Below are 16,456 nucleotides of genomic sequence, written 5' to 3'. Positions count from 1 at the left end.
GGGGAGGAGAGCAACGCGACTAGAAGTGACAGCGAGAGAGGGCTAGTAGCTTCTCCTCTCCTCTGTCTCAGCGGAGACCGTCACAACTTCATTCACTCTTTTAACGAAACAAAAAAAAAAGCAACGAAGGAAGCAGTAAATGGACTTACATATTTAAGACCTAACTAAATGTAATTTAAGACCTAACATGCGGCTAATGTAAAGCTAGCGGAGCTTGGAGAGTTGGTTATCTGGTTGCTAGGTGCACGCACACAGGTCAGGAGCTCGAGTTAAAAATAAAGGTTATTTTTTACTGCTTCACGCACTCTAGCCAACTGACGCTGTCACTCTAACTTTGAAGAAAAAGTGATTTCCACTCCTCCTTTGAGTGCTCACAGTTTGAAAAGTTTACATGTTGTGTTTTGGAGAGAGAAGAAGTTTTCCTCCGTTTTATAGTTTGAATCACATTTCTACGTGCAGGTATGAGAGAGCTGGGTGACTCAGAAAAAAGGTGAAATTTTGTAGAAAAAAGGTGAAATTTTGTGGGTTTTTAAAGAAAATTCCAATGCATTCCTAATGCATTATTTATTCCCAGTATTTTGGGAATAACTTTGGGAAAAATTGGAATTTTAACACCAAAAGTCATTGCACCTCTTTCGGGATCAAGGCACACGTTTTGATGTATATATTACCGGGGTTTTCTCAAAGCTGCGGGACGAGTTACGCGCCAAAATTTGCAGCATCGCTCTCCTCCCCAGTAATGTTAAATTTAGCACAGAAAAAAACATAATAGTGGTAATTTAAATAGCGGTTCATGGGATTTATTAACCCTCAGGGGTCCCTCTGTCCTTTTTTGGACATTTTCTTCACTTTTCTTTTTTGATTTGCTGATCATTTTGGCTGTGTTACAGCTGAAGGTATGGATTTCTGCAAGAAAGTGTCTTTTTTGACATATTTTTAAAATCTAATGTCAGTTACTGTTACAGGTCTATTATACACTGGTAACACATTTTGTACCCTCTGGGGTTCCTTGCGTCCAAAAAAGGACACACAAAGAAAATGCTATAAAATCATCATATATCAATATTTTTTTCTGCTTTTTTTTTGCATACATCTCTTAAACCACTTCAGTTCTGCTCAAACCTATTAAATGTTTATTAGTTTTCAGGATTTTAACCCTTTAAATGCCAGTTTGAAGACATATTGCCTCTTGTTTTATTAAAAAAACAACAGAGAATATGAGATATTTCCCACATAATACATGATAGAGGGATGTGACATTGTTTTATATCAGAGTCTTTTATATCAAGACATTTCTGAAAACCAGAATATGATCAGGGTGACTTTTGAACACTGGAAATAAATCATGTACTCATCCCGGCAGTAGCCCCCGTGGCACTCAAAATTTCCCTGGAATTTTCTAGTTATCTATTAGTATCCGATTATCGATATTTTTGAAAACCCCTACTGACACTGGGCTTCTCCCCTCTGGAACCTGTGGATCTTTAATGTCATTGTGTCATCACAACCCTAACCTGAATCCCTCCCTGGTCAGAGAAGATGTTTGTCCCTTTATCAGAGCAAGGTGTGTTTACCTCTGACAAAGAGTGAGCTGTGTGTTTTCCTCTGACAGAGTGAGATGTGTGTTTTCCTCTGACAGAGTGAGATGTGTGTTTTCCTCTGACAGAGTGAGATGTGTGTTTTCCTCTGACAGAGTGAGGTGTGTGTTTTCCTCTGACAGAGTGAGCTGTGTGTTTTCCTCTGACAGAGTGAGATGTGTGTTTTCTTCTGACAGAGTGAGATGTGTGTTTACCTCTAACAAAGAATGAGGTGTATGTTTAACTCTGACAGAGAACGAGGTGTGTATTCTGTCAGGATGAGGTATGTTCAACTGACAGAATGAGATGTGGATTTACCACTGAGAGACTGAGGTGCGTGTTTACCTCTGACAGAGAATGAGGTGCATGTTTTTACGTCTGACAGAGCAAGGTGTGTGTTTACCTCTAACAAACAATAAGGTGTGTTTACCTCTGACAGAGAGTGAGGTGTGTGTTAACCTCTGACAGAGTGAGATGTGTGTTTTCCTCTTACAGAGAATGAGGCATGTGTTTTCCTCTTACAGAGAATGAGATGTGTGATTACATCTGACAGAGAATGAGGTGTGTGTTTACCTATGACAGAGGAAGGTGTTTGTAAACTGTTAACAGCTATTACACTGATGAGCCAGACAAAAACTGCTGCACACACACACACACACGCATACACACAGGGATGTAATAAGCATCCCTGTAAAATCTGACACATTTCCCGGCAGCCCTCCTTTTGGGCCCTGTATAAGATTAAAGATGACTGCAGACGGAGCCAACTCTTTCAACTCTTAAGAAAACCTTAAACACTTACATAGAGACAGACCGGTGAAACAGAGCTTTGAGTTACTGACTTACGCACTCTGCTAACGTCATGGAGCTGAAGTAGTTGTCAGACTGAATGAAACATGAGCAGAGAGTTGAGATCAACTTTTTACCATCTAATAATTATCATTCCACTTTTCCTGCACTGTGGATCAGTTCATGACGTGTTCATCTTCATTTCATTTTTCCTCTCTCTCTCTGTCTCTCAGACAGACCAGCAGAGAAGAACCAATTAATTCAAATCTTTACTTGACAGTATCAGTATCAACTCTCTCTTAAACTCAGGATCTGTTCTACTGTTCCCTGCCTGGAGTTCTTCACCTTTCTGCTGTTCTTCCTGGCTGAAGGAGTTAGCTATTGCTAGTCACTTGTCAAAGATCCAGGGTTATCATCAACAAGCAAATCTTGTGGTCTCGCAGTCACACCCACGAAAATGACAAATGATAGATACAACGGCTGGAAGTCAATGGCTGTTCTGAGATCAGATCTGAGGATAGATATCACTTCACTTCATTATCGTTCCAACCCTTCAAGCAGTGCTGGTTTTGCCACTGGTTTATGAAATCTCAGAACTAGTTCATTAGATAACCACATGGGAAATCAAACGTGTTTACATCCACCCTGGGAGGTGAAGTGAAGAGCTGTATTCATCTGAAACACACACTGTTCCAGAGAGTCTCTTCAGGAAGACTTCATACTGAAACAGTTATGGATCAAATGAAAACAGAGAGCTGACATTGAACTATATTACCTGGCTCCTCCCTCACCTGCACACACCTGACCAATGAAGGTGATCAGTTTCAGAAAAAAGCAGAATTGGTTGGACACAGACCCTGTATCCTGCGTTGGAGATGAGTGGAGGGAAGGGGTTTCTGAAACTGTCCAGCTTTCTGACAACAGTCTAACTGTAAATTAATAGTAAAGTGATGAGGATGCTCTGATCCATCAGCCAATACTCTGGTCTCTATACAAACCGATTAGACTATTACTCTGCGCACAGCTAAAATCTATGTCGAAAAGAGTTATTGTTGTGCTTAGCCCGGTTAGCCGTCTACAAGCAATCCCATGATGCTTTGGGTTGAGTGTGTCAACCAATCAGAGGTTGTGTTCCTGATTTATCGATGTTTGTGCTTACAGATGTAAAACTATAAATCTTTTTTTATGTGTTCGGAGAGAAACTTTCAAAAATCAAACATACATGGTCATGTAACTATTTATACATTGACGTGACATCACAGCAGCCTACTTGTAAGAAGCGGATGTATTTAAGTTAACTGTGCAGTATAGACCTTAGGTTATACAAGGATTATTAGACAGATGACAAGAGAACCAACAAGAGGAAAAGATGACTCAGACCTCAGTGGGTTCAAACTAAATAAATAACTATGGGGTGGAATGGTTCACAAATCCACGGTTTGGTTTGTATCATGGTTTTGGGAACACGGCTTTCAGTTCAGTTTGGTATGCGTTGTTGTTTTTTCTCTAATTTTTAACCTTCCAGATATAGCATACATCAGCATAAGATATATAGCCTGATAATCCACAATTTACAGTTTCAAAAAAAATCAGTGAGACATGTTTGTCAGACATGTCATGTAGTCATGCAAAAACTGAAAGAATGAGGTAAACTGTCGTGACGTGACAGTCTTAGGTTAAAGCTAGGGGAGATTTTGGTACAGCAAAAGGGAGCAAAACAGACCTTTTCATCTCCCAATCCAAAATAATGTAATGAGCAGTCACAGTTAGGAAACGTTACTGGCCCTGGAGGTCCATTGATCAGTAGTAAGAGCCACGTAGGCTATGTCGGACAACTCTTTGACAATTCCTCGCTGTGTCTCTTCATTAAGTTCAGGAATTACCGTGTTGCTGAAGTGTCAGCGGGAAGGGATATTTAACCGTGGCTCGAGTACTTTAATCATATGCCGAAATCCCGCATCCTCCACCACGGCATAAGGCTGCACATCTTTCGCTATGAAACCACCCCAATGCTTTCAATAGGGAAGATGTTCTTTTCCTACACTGTGGTGATGTCTCCGTACTGGACATGTTGCCACTAACATGAACAAAACTTCACTGGGTTACTGGCACAAGGCTTTTTTGAGCAAGCCCTGATCCGAACAATACACATATGACCCGATACGAGACAAGCGAACCGATTGGGATGGATTTTTTTCATGAATCATTCCATCCCTACTCTAACTAGTTACACCACAAACAGAGGAATACTGCTCCTGATCAGATAGATAGACAGATAGATACTTTATTTATCCCCTAGGGCAGGGGCCTGCAACCTTTACTATTAAAAGAGCCATTTTTGGCCCCTCTCCCACAAATAAATATCATCTGAAGTCAGTTTTAAAGTTTTATATATAGTTATACTATATATAAAAGAAATATAGTTTATTCCATATATGAAATTGTAGAACTACAAAAAACTGATGACATTTTATTGCTGTTTTTACTGTTATAACAAAAAAAAAAAAAAAAACCCCCCCAAAAAAACCACCAAACTCTTATGAATAGGATAAAAAAAACAACATGGTTAGCTTACCGGGGGTCGGAAACTCCAGATTAGCCAACTATCGGCGGCAGGAAGAGGCGGTAGGCTGTAAATGTTGCTATGGAGACGTTGTAAGATGTGACGCATATGTTAGTAGACGAAATATTATCAGTATCACCTCGATCTCCAAAATATGAGGTGTTCTCATTAAAAGAAAAAATTCTAATAAATTAAAAAATAGCCGTTATTTATTTTCATATTATTACATTTTTTTCAAAGCTACAGGGAGCCACTGCAGAAGGGCTGAAGAGCCGCATGCTGATCCAGAGCCGCGGATTGCTGTCTATTAGCTCATTGTTGATAATAACAAAAACAGTTAATAATGATAATAATAATAATAATAACTACTTGGATTTGTATAGGGCCTTTCAAGGTACCCAAGGCCACTTAACATAGAAAGAAACACAAAATAAATAAATAAATAAAACAAATGAATGAACCCCGAACTGCTGGGACCCCAAACAGGACTCCATTGCAGTAATCCAGATGGGTGGTGACAAAGGCGTGGATGAGGGTCTCTGCTACAGAGTCAGGATAGGCAGGTGATGTGGATGGTGTGGGAGACTGTATCAAAGGCTGCTGAGAGGTCCAGGAGGATGAAGAAGGTCGTTAGTGATTTTGATGAGAGCTGTGCTGTGGTGTGCTCTGAAGCTGGACTGAAAGGGTTCATAGAGCTCATGGTTGGACATGTGTTAATGGAGTTGGGCGGCCACTTCTAAACTTCCAGCATCTTACTGAGGAAGGGAAGGTTGGAGATTGGTCTGTAGTTGTTGAGTTCATTGGGGTCAAGACTTGGCTTCTTTGAGGATGGGAGTGACTGAGGGAACTTTGAAGCTGGAGGGTACCAAACCAGATTCCAAGGAGGAGTTGATGTCGTCCACCATGAAGGGGCACAGAGCAGGTAGACATGCCTTGACCGACGCGGTGGGCCCTAGAGACCAACTTGGCAACCTGAGGAGCATCCACATGGGAGGAGGAGAGGGAGCACTGGGACAGACAAACGGCGGTGGGAGCAATGCCCTGACACGGATGTGAGTGTGGAAGGAGGGGGGCAGGTTCCAGAAGCTGCAGATGGATGGAATGAACTTTTTTCCTGGAAGAAGTCTTTGTAGCAGAGGCTTGGCGCACCTGACGGTTGGGGGTGGGGGGGTGTAGCTGCTGCTCATCTATGTCCCTGAGACACAGTTACCCAGCCTGACGTGCTGTGGTCGTCTTGTCAGGTAAACCATAATCTAGGATGTGTAGCAGGGATCCGCCCCCATCCCTTTCAGTTTGTCTTTAAGAATGGGGTTGGATGGTGTTATATACAATTAAAAAAATGAGAAGAACATAATCCTCATGTCACCACCTGGCTCATCCAAGTAAAAATGGGCCTGGCATGTAAAGGATAGCATAATCCACTGCAATGGAGGTTGAACTCATTGGCGTTGTCCACATCACCTGATGTTGCCTGACTGTTCTTGTCTGACTGTTCTTCTCTTTATAGCCAGTGATGGTCTTCATTCCCTTCCCCACTTCTCTGGTGGTGTTGTGCTGCACCTTTCTCTCTACTTCCTTTTTGTAGTCCTTTTTCCCCTGTTTTAATCTCCTCTTCAGGTCACATTGCACAAACCTGAGCTTCTCCCTGTCTCCATCCCTGAAGGCCTTTTTCTGGTTGAGGAGGGTCTTGATGTTACTGGTGATCCCAGGTTTGTTGTTTGGAGTGTACAGTGTACAGTCCTTGCTGGTATTACAGTGTCCATACGGAGGTTAATGTAGTCTGTGGTACATTCAACCATTAGAAGAAAACCAGATTATAATCTGATTTGCCAAATGGTGGTAGAGCTGAAGCAGTGTAGGCCTCCTTGACATTTGCATACAACAGATCAAGTGTCTTATTTTCCCTTGTGGGACAGTCAACATACTGAGTGAAGCCAGTCAGGTGAGGTGGCTAAAATCCCCCGATATTGCAATGAATGCATCAGGGTGCTGGGTCTGTACTCTTGCAACACTTGTCACGTGAATGACGTCACACACGACAGCAGGCTCTGCTCGTGGTTGAATGTAAACAACAATGGCGACGATGTGAGAGAACTCCCTCAGTACATAGTACGGTCTAAGACCAACTGCCAACAGTTCATTATCCCAACAGCAGATATTCTCCTTCACTGTGATATGAGTGGGATTGTACCTTCTATTGTTCACAAGCAGAACCAATCCTCTACATTTATACTTTCCACTTGCTCTGGCGTCCGCTCATACTGCAGTGAAACCGGGTAAATCCACACGGTCGGGAGTGTTGTCGTTTAACCAGGTCTCCATGAAACACGAGACTACACTCTAGATATGCTCGCTGGTTCTTTACAAGTGCCTCCTGTTCATCATACTTGTTAGCCAGGGAGTTGACATTTCCCATGAGGATCGATGCTAGAAAAGGCTTATATCTCCATCTCCTAGCCTTTAGCTTAGCCCCAGGTCTGTATCCACAGTACAGCTTCTTCAGGTCAGTCGGTATGGGATGTTTAAGTCCATGTCTGGTACATTGTAGGAGTTCTACCTTTGTGTACATTATTTCCTCCATCGTTAGATGAAACATCGGCATAGAATACTTTTTTTTTTTTTTAAATCGACAAAAAAAATACTAATATATACAAATATATTGCAAAAAACAATAAGCTATGTGGCCTTCTTGACACTTGTTGCCAGCACATCATTTGAAGAACACCTTTACTGATCAACAATAATCAATTCTAATTGCAATCATGTTATTAATCAATATTGCATGAATTGACACTGTAGAAAATTAGGGCTGTGCTGTATTACAGCACCAACAGGATAAGGAGCAGAGACATCTTATTTAACTTCATCACGTTCTTGTTGTGTAACAACAACAGCTGCTGTCAACTGTATTGAACAATTTATTTCTTTTTATAACCACAACAAGTTGCCATCTCTGTGCTGAGAGCTCCATCTGACTCTCCTGTCTCTCTCTCATTGCATTGCATCAGCATAAAGGCAAAAAATTACTTTAGAAAAAAAATGTGAATCCCTAAGGTAATGGCATTAACAAAAGCTAATTGAAGTTATCAATCATCAATGAAACCAGGTTGGAGGTGTGGGTTAGAGCTTCTTTTTCAGAAACACTGAATGACAGACTGGATTGTATTAAATATAGTGGGATAGAGACAGTGTTGTTTTATCCAGGCTGTGCAGAGCAAAAACAGGTATATATACCCCGAAACACCAGTTAGGTCTGTCAAGAGAACCAATACTTCATTACCAAGTTGATGTTAAAATTCTTAAAGTGTGATGGTACTTGACTTTCTACAGAACTGTAGGTCCTGTAAGTACTGGAAATGTTGAAGGTACTGGCAATGTGATTCTTCCAGGACTAACATGAGCAGAACAATAACTCTACAATTGTTCTAGTCAGACATCAAACTGGGAGAAAAAGAAGAGGGTGGCACAGTAAACCATAACAACAACATGTGGAATGACAGCAGGAAGTGCAGGTGCAGCGGCAGGTCCATCATGACTTCTGGAAATAACAAAAACTCCAGGTGTATGGAGATCCTTAGTCTCTGGTGCGGATTATCAGGGACAAGTTGTAGATAACCAGGTGTCAGTATGAGAACGGTGCCATGGGAGGAAACAGCTCAGAGACAGACAGACATCAGATCTGTACACAGAGTTCAGGCTGATGAATTTCACTTTATATCAACAAGTTGTCAAAGTGTTCATGTCCTGAAATGTTATGGTCTGTGAACTGTGACAGCTGACATCTGCTGTAGCAACGCTCCACACACACAGACTTTAATGTTAGCTTGTTTAGGGCTAATGTGAGCATTTGATTTATGTAGTGACAGCTCATACTGTGAGCTGGGTGCTCACAACATTAACAACTACAGTCATCACTGTTCATACAAAATTGACTTTCTGTCACCATGTAAGTCAGTTTTACTGAGGATGAACATGTAGGCAGACACACTAAACAAAAAAACCCTGCAGTGCATCACCGTTTAAGTAAGAAGGAACTACACAGAGCTGAGGACACGGCAGCAGAGTGAGAAGGGAGCATGACTCAACAGTAAAACATCCAATGCTGGTTAGCCCCTACATACCACAGCTTACTGCTCACACAGCAGTGGCACACACACAGTGAGCGGCAGAGGGGTGTATTTTTGCCTTTTCAAGAGCCTGAGAGATGTGATAACACAGAGCTATAAATACAGGAGTGTTTGAGACCCAACATATCCTCAGTGTTTTATCCCTTCTCCAAGACGGAGCAGAAACATCCTCTCTGTTATTAGTCAGAGAACTGTGAACAGGAAATGTCTTCTGTCCTCACCGCAGCTCTCTCCCTCTACAGACTGTGGGTCTGCCTCCGTCTCACATTCCCAGATTTCCACACTTGATCTGAAACGGTCAAAGAATCCAGTCTGTGAGAAACTGTGTGTGTCAGCAGAGTGAAGACTGAACCATGTACAAGCCAAGAACACAGTCACAGTCCTGCTGCTGGGACTGACATCAGGTTTTCTCACACAGGTTCTGGTCTTCCTTCCTGTGCTCAAAAATTAAAGCTACATGTATCACTGCTGACTGTGGGGAACCTGGTTTAAGGTTCCATCAGGACTCTCTGGACCCTAACAGGACTGTGGAGCCATCAGTTTATATGTATATACAGTACTGTGCAAAAATTTTAGGCAGGTGTGAAAAAATGCTGTAAACTAAGAATGCTTTCAAAAATATAAATAATAATTGTTTATTTTTTTTTATCAATTTACAAAATGGAAAGTGAGCGAACAAAAGAAAAATCTAAATCAAATCAATATTTGGTGTTACTACCCTTTGCCTTCAAACCAGCATCAATTCTTATAGGTACGCTTGCACAAAGTCAGGGATTTTGTAGGATTGTAGTCAGGTGTATGATCAACCAATTATACCAAACAGGTGCTAATGATCATCAATGTCACATGTAGGTTGAAACGCAGTCATTAACTGAAACAGAAACAGCTGTGTAGGAGGCTTAAAACTGGGTGAGGAACAGCCAAACTCTGCTACCAAGGTGAGGTTGTGGAAGACAGTTTCATGTCACAGGTCATACACCATGGCAGGACTGAGCACAGCAACAAGACACAAGGTAGTTATACTGCATCAGCGAGGTCTCTCCCAGACAAAGATTTCAAAGCAGACTGGGGTTTCAAGATGTGCTGTTCAAGCACATTTGAAGAAGAACAAAGAAATGGGCAACGTTGAGGATCGTAGTTTTCCGCCAAGGAAACACATCTAGCTTATTTCCCTTTGAAATCGGAAGATGTTCAACAGTGCCATCAGCTCAGAACTGGCAGAAACCAGTGGGACCCAGGTACACCCACCTACTGTCCGGGGAAGTCTGGCCAGAAGTGGTCTTCATGGAAGAGTTGCAGCCAAAAAGCCATACCTCCGACATGGAAACAAGGCCAAGCGACTCAACTATGCACGAAAACATAGAAACTGGGGTGCAGAAAAATGGCAACAGGTGCTCTGGACTGATGAGTAAAAATTTGAAATATTTTGCTGTAGCAGAAGGCAGTTTGTTCTGCGAAGGGCTGGAGAGCGGTACAATAATGATTGTGTGTGCAGGCAAAAGTGAGGCATGGTGGAGGTTCCTTGCAAGTTTGGGGCTGCATTTCTGCAAATGGAGTTGGAGATTTGGTCAGGATTGATGGTGATGTGAGGAAGCCTACATCCACAAAAGATCTGTGGTTAGTTCTCTAAGATGTTTGGAACAACCTACCAGCCGAGTTCCTTCAAAAACTGTGTGCAAGTGTACCTAGAAAAACTGATGCTGTTTTGAAGGCAAAGGATGGTCACACCAAATATTGATTTGATTTAGATTTCTCTTCTGTTCATTCACTGTATTTTATTAATTGATGAAAATAAACTATTAACACTTCCATTTTTGACAGCATACTTAGTTTAGAGCATTTTTTCACAGCTGTCTAAAACTTTTGCACAGTACTGTATATACGCTGTTCTACTTCCTGTCCAATAGTAAGCCTAACTCTAACCATCATGAGAGCCAATCAACAGCATCCAACAGACGATGAGCCAATTAGGGCTTCCACTAATGACTATTTTTCCAATGATTAATCAATCAACTATTTTATTGAATAGTCAATGAATCTAAACAATCAATTTGTCTCCAGAAAATCTAAATGACAGTCTGAGCAAATGTCTAACCCAGAATCTGGGCTTACTGATCTTACCAAACACTCGTTCAGTGTAAACTCCAAGGCAGCATCAGACGAGTTCAGTAATTATCAGCTACAAGGACAAAAGATATTAAAAAGCTCTGTCTACTAATGAAGAGACAACACTTTATAAACACACGAAGTAATCCTTCCCGTTTGTGACTGATCTCACTGTGAGCCATAAAAAACAATAATCACAAAATAATACTGGTTAAACAAGACTTATAATGAAGGGATTTGAGCTGGGATCAGTCAGACATTAACCAGCTGATTTTATCTTTATCTTATCCATACACTTATTGATCTATCTCAGATTATTATTGGTTCTTTTTTTAAAATAATAAATTCAGAATAGGATTTGAATTGATTGTTCTCTGGTTTGTCTCAGCCAGTTGCTCAGTTTACAACAATCTGCCATGTTTTAAGATTCATGGTGAAGTAAGATAATCAGGTACAGACAGCTTTCATTGTAGCGTTTCCTAACAGTTCGTTATTAACTTAACCAGCACTATGTTATTGTGTAAATGACTGGGAGGCGGAGGAAATAGATGAAAAAATATCTCCTCTCTGTTTGTTGCTTGTTGAACAGGTGATTCGATAAAGTTCATATAGGCCTTTTACATTTTATTACACTTACAATAAAGTTCAGTGATAGTTGTTGAGAACTCTAGTCATCTCCAGTTATATTTACTTCACCTGGTTCTGTGTCTGGTGCAGCCTCTGCCATGTGTGTGTGTGTGTGTGTGTGTGTGTCTGTATATGCGCTGTGTACCTGTTCATTAGTAAACAGAGCTTTTTAATATCTTTTTTCCTTGTAGCTGATAAATACTTTCATAAAATCACCTGCTGCTGCCTAAGAGTTTACACTGAATAAGGTAAGGGTAATGCTAACTCTAACACAATCCAACACATGATTAGCCAATCGACACCATCCAACCATCATTTGTCAACTAACATCATCCAACACATCATGAGCCAATTGACACCATCCAACCATCATGAGCCAACAAACACATCATGAGCCAATCAAACACCATCCAACCATCATGAGCCACCCAACATATCATGAGCCAACTAACACCACCAAACCATGACCCAATCAACACCATCCAAAACAGCATGAGCCAATCAACACCATCCAACCATCATGAGCTAACCAACACCAGCCACGACAAACATCACAGGCACACCTGGTATCTATCTAATTACTATAGATCTATGTCTCAGATTCAGTCTGATCTTCTGTATTAACTGATCATTAAATCTGATCTTCATCTGAAACACAGTAGACAGACTCAGTGTCTCTGAGCTGATATCACACAAAGTTATAATTATTTTGTCTTTATTGAACATAGTCATTAAACCTTCACAGTGATGGGGCGTCGTATGGCGTAATGGTCTAAGCAGGCGCCCCATGTGTAGGTGTCCTCGCTGCAGTCGGCCCCGGTTCGAGTCCCGCATCGGACGGCCCTTGCTGCATGTCATTCCCCCTCTCTCTGCCTCCCCATTTCCTGTCTCTCTACTGTACTATCGAATAAAGGCATTAAAAAAAAAGCCCAAACCTTCACAGTGCTGTTGGAAACTCCACCCCCCCCCCCCCCCCCCCCCCCATTATGCGGAGCTGTCCAGGTCCAGAGGCAGCAAAGACCCAGACCCTGCTTCACCTGTGAGATGATGTTTTCATGTTCACACTGAGCTGCATGTTTTCCCCAAATACTTCAGCCTCATTCTCCTCAAACCATGAAACATGTCAGACATCAGTCTTAAGTAGTGTCCATGGCAATAGGACTCCATGTTCCAAGATGTATGTGGTCGAATCATGAACAGAGATGTGAACCAGCTCTTATGAGTCTTTTAAGTTTTGTTACTCTGAGCTTCTTATTTACTGATCATCTGCGTTGAGCTCTTAGAATCATCTTAGTTGGACGTCCACTTAACTCTTAACTCTGTGACCCTTTCAGCTTCATCAACTCTTCATCCTCAGTCTCTTTGTTGTGAGGCCTGGTTCACATCAGCTGATGTTTCTCTAAATGTCTGAGTGTTGTTTATAAGTCAGTGTCTCTAACCCACACCTCCAATCTGGTTTCACCAACTGACTCCAGCTCTGATAACTTCTGACTCCAGTTGGTATCATTAACCTTAGGTAGGGCTGGGCGATACGGCCAAAACTGTTATCACATTAAAAATGTCCATATCAGTCGATATTGATATTGTCGATAAATGCCACATCGTTATTTCTTTCAAGTTTAAAGGTTGGTTTTTGCTCCTGAGTGAAAGTTGAAGAAAGTCAATTGTGGTTTTAAACTGTTCTATTTAGTAAGAACATGACAAACACTTGCCAAACAGCAGAACATTTAAAAACTCTGAGGTACAAACATTCAAAATATGATAAAATGTGCATGATTAAAATCGAACACTTAATGTTTCTATCGCGGAAAATAATTTTGCTATTGTTTGCCCAGCCCTAGCCTTAGGTAGGAAGGTGATGAGAAACAATATGTTTGTACCCAGTCCATGCCAAAAGTTACAGATGTCCACAGGTCAGTATGAGACATAAAGACAGCCATCAGATCTGTTGTTTAGGGTAACTATAACTTTAAATTAAGAAAATGTCGTCAACATATTCATGGTAGTTATTTTCCACTTTTTGTCATGGTATTGAATTTGACATCACCATTGAAGGTTTGGTATCAAATCTGTTGCTGAGGTTTTACAAACTGTTTCCAGCTACACTGTGAATGCTTCAGGTTCATTTATACAGGCAGGTGATACTAAAGGGTTCACTTACTTTTTCTTGCCACAGTACATTCTGCTGCAGTTCATGTCACACTGTGAAGTATGAGACAGCAGCACGTACAGTCAGTGCAGACTTTAACCAGCTCAGAGAACTCATGTGTTGTCATGAACATTCAGCTGTTCAGGTTGTGTTGAACCTGTTTAGAGGATGTTTTCCACGCTGCTGTTACAACGTGAGTCTGCCCTGACTACTGTCATTGAGGTGGACAAAATAACAAACACCTCGCACATATCAAACCCGTGACAGTGACACCACGGGGCGGTACACAGCCATGTTTGTTAGCTGATGTCACTAAAATCATAGCTGAACAACTACAGACACACACTAACTTCCTGTGGACTTTCTGGAGCAGACAGAGACAGAACCCTGAAACAGAGCCAGAACTCTCCGGGACTCATCATGTGCAGCATCGACCTTACACAACAGTAAAAATAGCTTCGTCTGAACTGGACTGTCTGAAGCTGCAGCGTTGCAACACGCAGCTGCACGAAGCGGCACAAACCACAAAATAGCAGTAAGTGAAGACGAGCTGCGAGTCTGTACTTGTGTGGTTGTACAAACTTCCTGAACAGAAACACAGTTACCATCAGTAGGAGTTTGCCCCAGCTCTGCGCCAGGATCGTCTTCTTACCTTGTAACAAGTCAGCTCTATCCCTCCTCTTCTCTTTTACAATGGAGATCTTAGCAGGGAATCCTTCGGCATCTCACCCGTTCTCACAGCTACACGACGATGAACCAGGGTCCCGTTTCTCTAAAGTACGACCCGTTTAGCAGTCGGACGTCGGTGGGGAGGATACTGGGTCCATGCTGAGATTCAGCCCGCGACGTCAAGCTCAACAACATGGAGCTGCTCATTTCCGGTGATAATTTCCAAAACTAAGGTCTGCTTGGTGGCAGACTAGTTGGCATACTGACGAAGACCACAGTAAAACATGTTGAATTCGCGTCCATTAAAGAACATTAAAGAACATTAAAGAACATTAAATGACAGTATTGAGGAAGCCACAGTGCTTCACTTTGTCACGGGTTTACGGCTTCATTTTGAAGGTGGAATAACTTCAGCCTACTTCCGGTATTATTCTGTTAAACTGACTGGAAGTCAGTTTTCTATGACTCTGAGTAGTGGCCGATCACATGTTTCAGGGGCCATTTAAAGAAAAAAACAACTTTTATTGAAGTAAAAGCACCATAGGATAAATATATAAAAATATTCCATTCCATCAGTGCAAGAGCAGGAATACAGCGTCACAGTACAAGCAGCTCTCACAGCAAAGGCACGTCATGTAATCAGAGCATCACGTAGTTCCTGTAGTGACATTTTCAAAGTGCTTCATGTAGTTTCATCATCACAGAAAAGTACCGTCTGTCGTTGCCATACCAACACCTTCCTGTGGTTACAGCGTCGCAATTTGTTTTTGTTTTTTTTTATTTAAGTAGAAAGTGTACAACAATATGACAAGTTTAACATCAGTGTAACGTTCTTAAGAAAACGGATCGCAGAATAAGGAAGAAAAAAAAACGTATAACAAAAGTAAACAAAATAAATAACATATCTAAGGGGTAATATCTAAAAGGAATCAATTATATTTAGTTGTTTATTGCTGCTTTTTTTCCATACAATTTAGTGATTTGCAGTATAGAGCTAGTTCTTTCATAAAAAACATTAATAAAGGTTGTGTCTTAATACATCTACAATTATGGATAAAGAATTTCTCTAACATGAATAATTTTTTTAATAAATATTCAGCTTTCTTATCCTCTATAATGGTTCCCAATGTAATATCATTTCTGATAAAATTTACACATATCAGACCAGAATGTGTTACTATAAAGACAGAAGAAAAATATACAATCTGTAGTTTCTATTTCTTCCTCACAGAAAGTAAAACTATTATTATCAAAATTGAACCTTTGTCTTAAACACTTTGAAGTAAAGTTCTTTTGTTTTTGGAAATAAAGTTAAATGTAATAGTTGGTCTGTAATTCTTTAGGAGAAGTCTACTCTTTCAGTCTTCCCCACGGCTTCCTCTGTAGTAGACAGATGTTTTTGTGCTGTTTCATAGAAAGTTTCTACCTAAACACAGAGACTTACAGAATTTGAATAGTGGGCTTCGAAGTGATGGGAGCACCCTCCATCTCTCCCATTGACTGCAATACAAATTCAGGAGCTGATTTCAAGAGAAAAGCAGAACTGACCCTTTTTTGTAACTTGCTCCTGTGTCCACATTTTTGGCATTAGATACAGCAAAGCCACATAATGTGTGCACAAAGGTCTTGTGGCAATCATTGTCCACTCATGGTTCTGACAGGAGTTACTCTTCCTTTCAAATAAAAGCAGCAGCCAAAATGTCACACAGCTGTTTGCCATGGCTCATTAAGAGACTCTTTGATCCCTGTTATGTTTCGAAACACAGCCACACACACACACACACACACACACACACACACACACACTCAGAGGCAGAAAGCTATTTACAAGTTAGTGGTCATAGAGAGA

General features: G+C 41.1%; 1 protein-coding gene across 8 annotated transcripts in view; it reads right to left on the bottom strand.

Moving 5' to 3' along the window:
* LOC111647725 (uncharacterized) overlaps window positions 1-14,795 on the bottom strand; it is a 105,714-nt gene extending 90,919 nt beyond the window's left edge. For all 8 annotated transcript variants that reach the window (XM_087171521.1, XM_087171524.1, XM_087171525.1 and 5 more), the window contains exon 1: window positions 14,591-14,795. The gene's annotated coding sequence lies outside the window, so the exon portion shown is untranslated. The remainder of the gene's footprint in view (window positions 1-14,590) is intronic.
* Between the last annotated feature and the right edge of the window lie 1,661 nt (window positions 14,796-16,456).

Source organism: Seriola lalandi, unplaced genomic scaffold, assembly GCF_002814215.2.
Source record: "Seriola lalandi dorsalis isolate HSWRI2012SDOR001 ecotype SW California unplaced genomic scaffold, Sedor1 jcf7180002055008, whole genome shotgun sequence".
In the NCBI taxonomy this organism is placed as follows: domain Eukaryota; kingdom Metazoa; phylum Chordata; class Actinopteri; order Carangiformes; family Carangidae; genus Seriola; species Seriola lalandi.
Note: the sequence above shows the minus strand (reverse complement) of the source record. Positions and strands in the feature narration are given on the sequence as shown.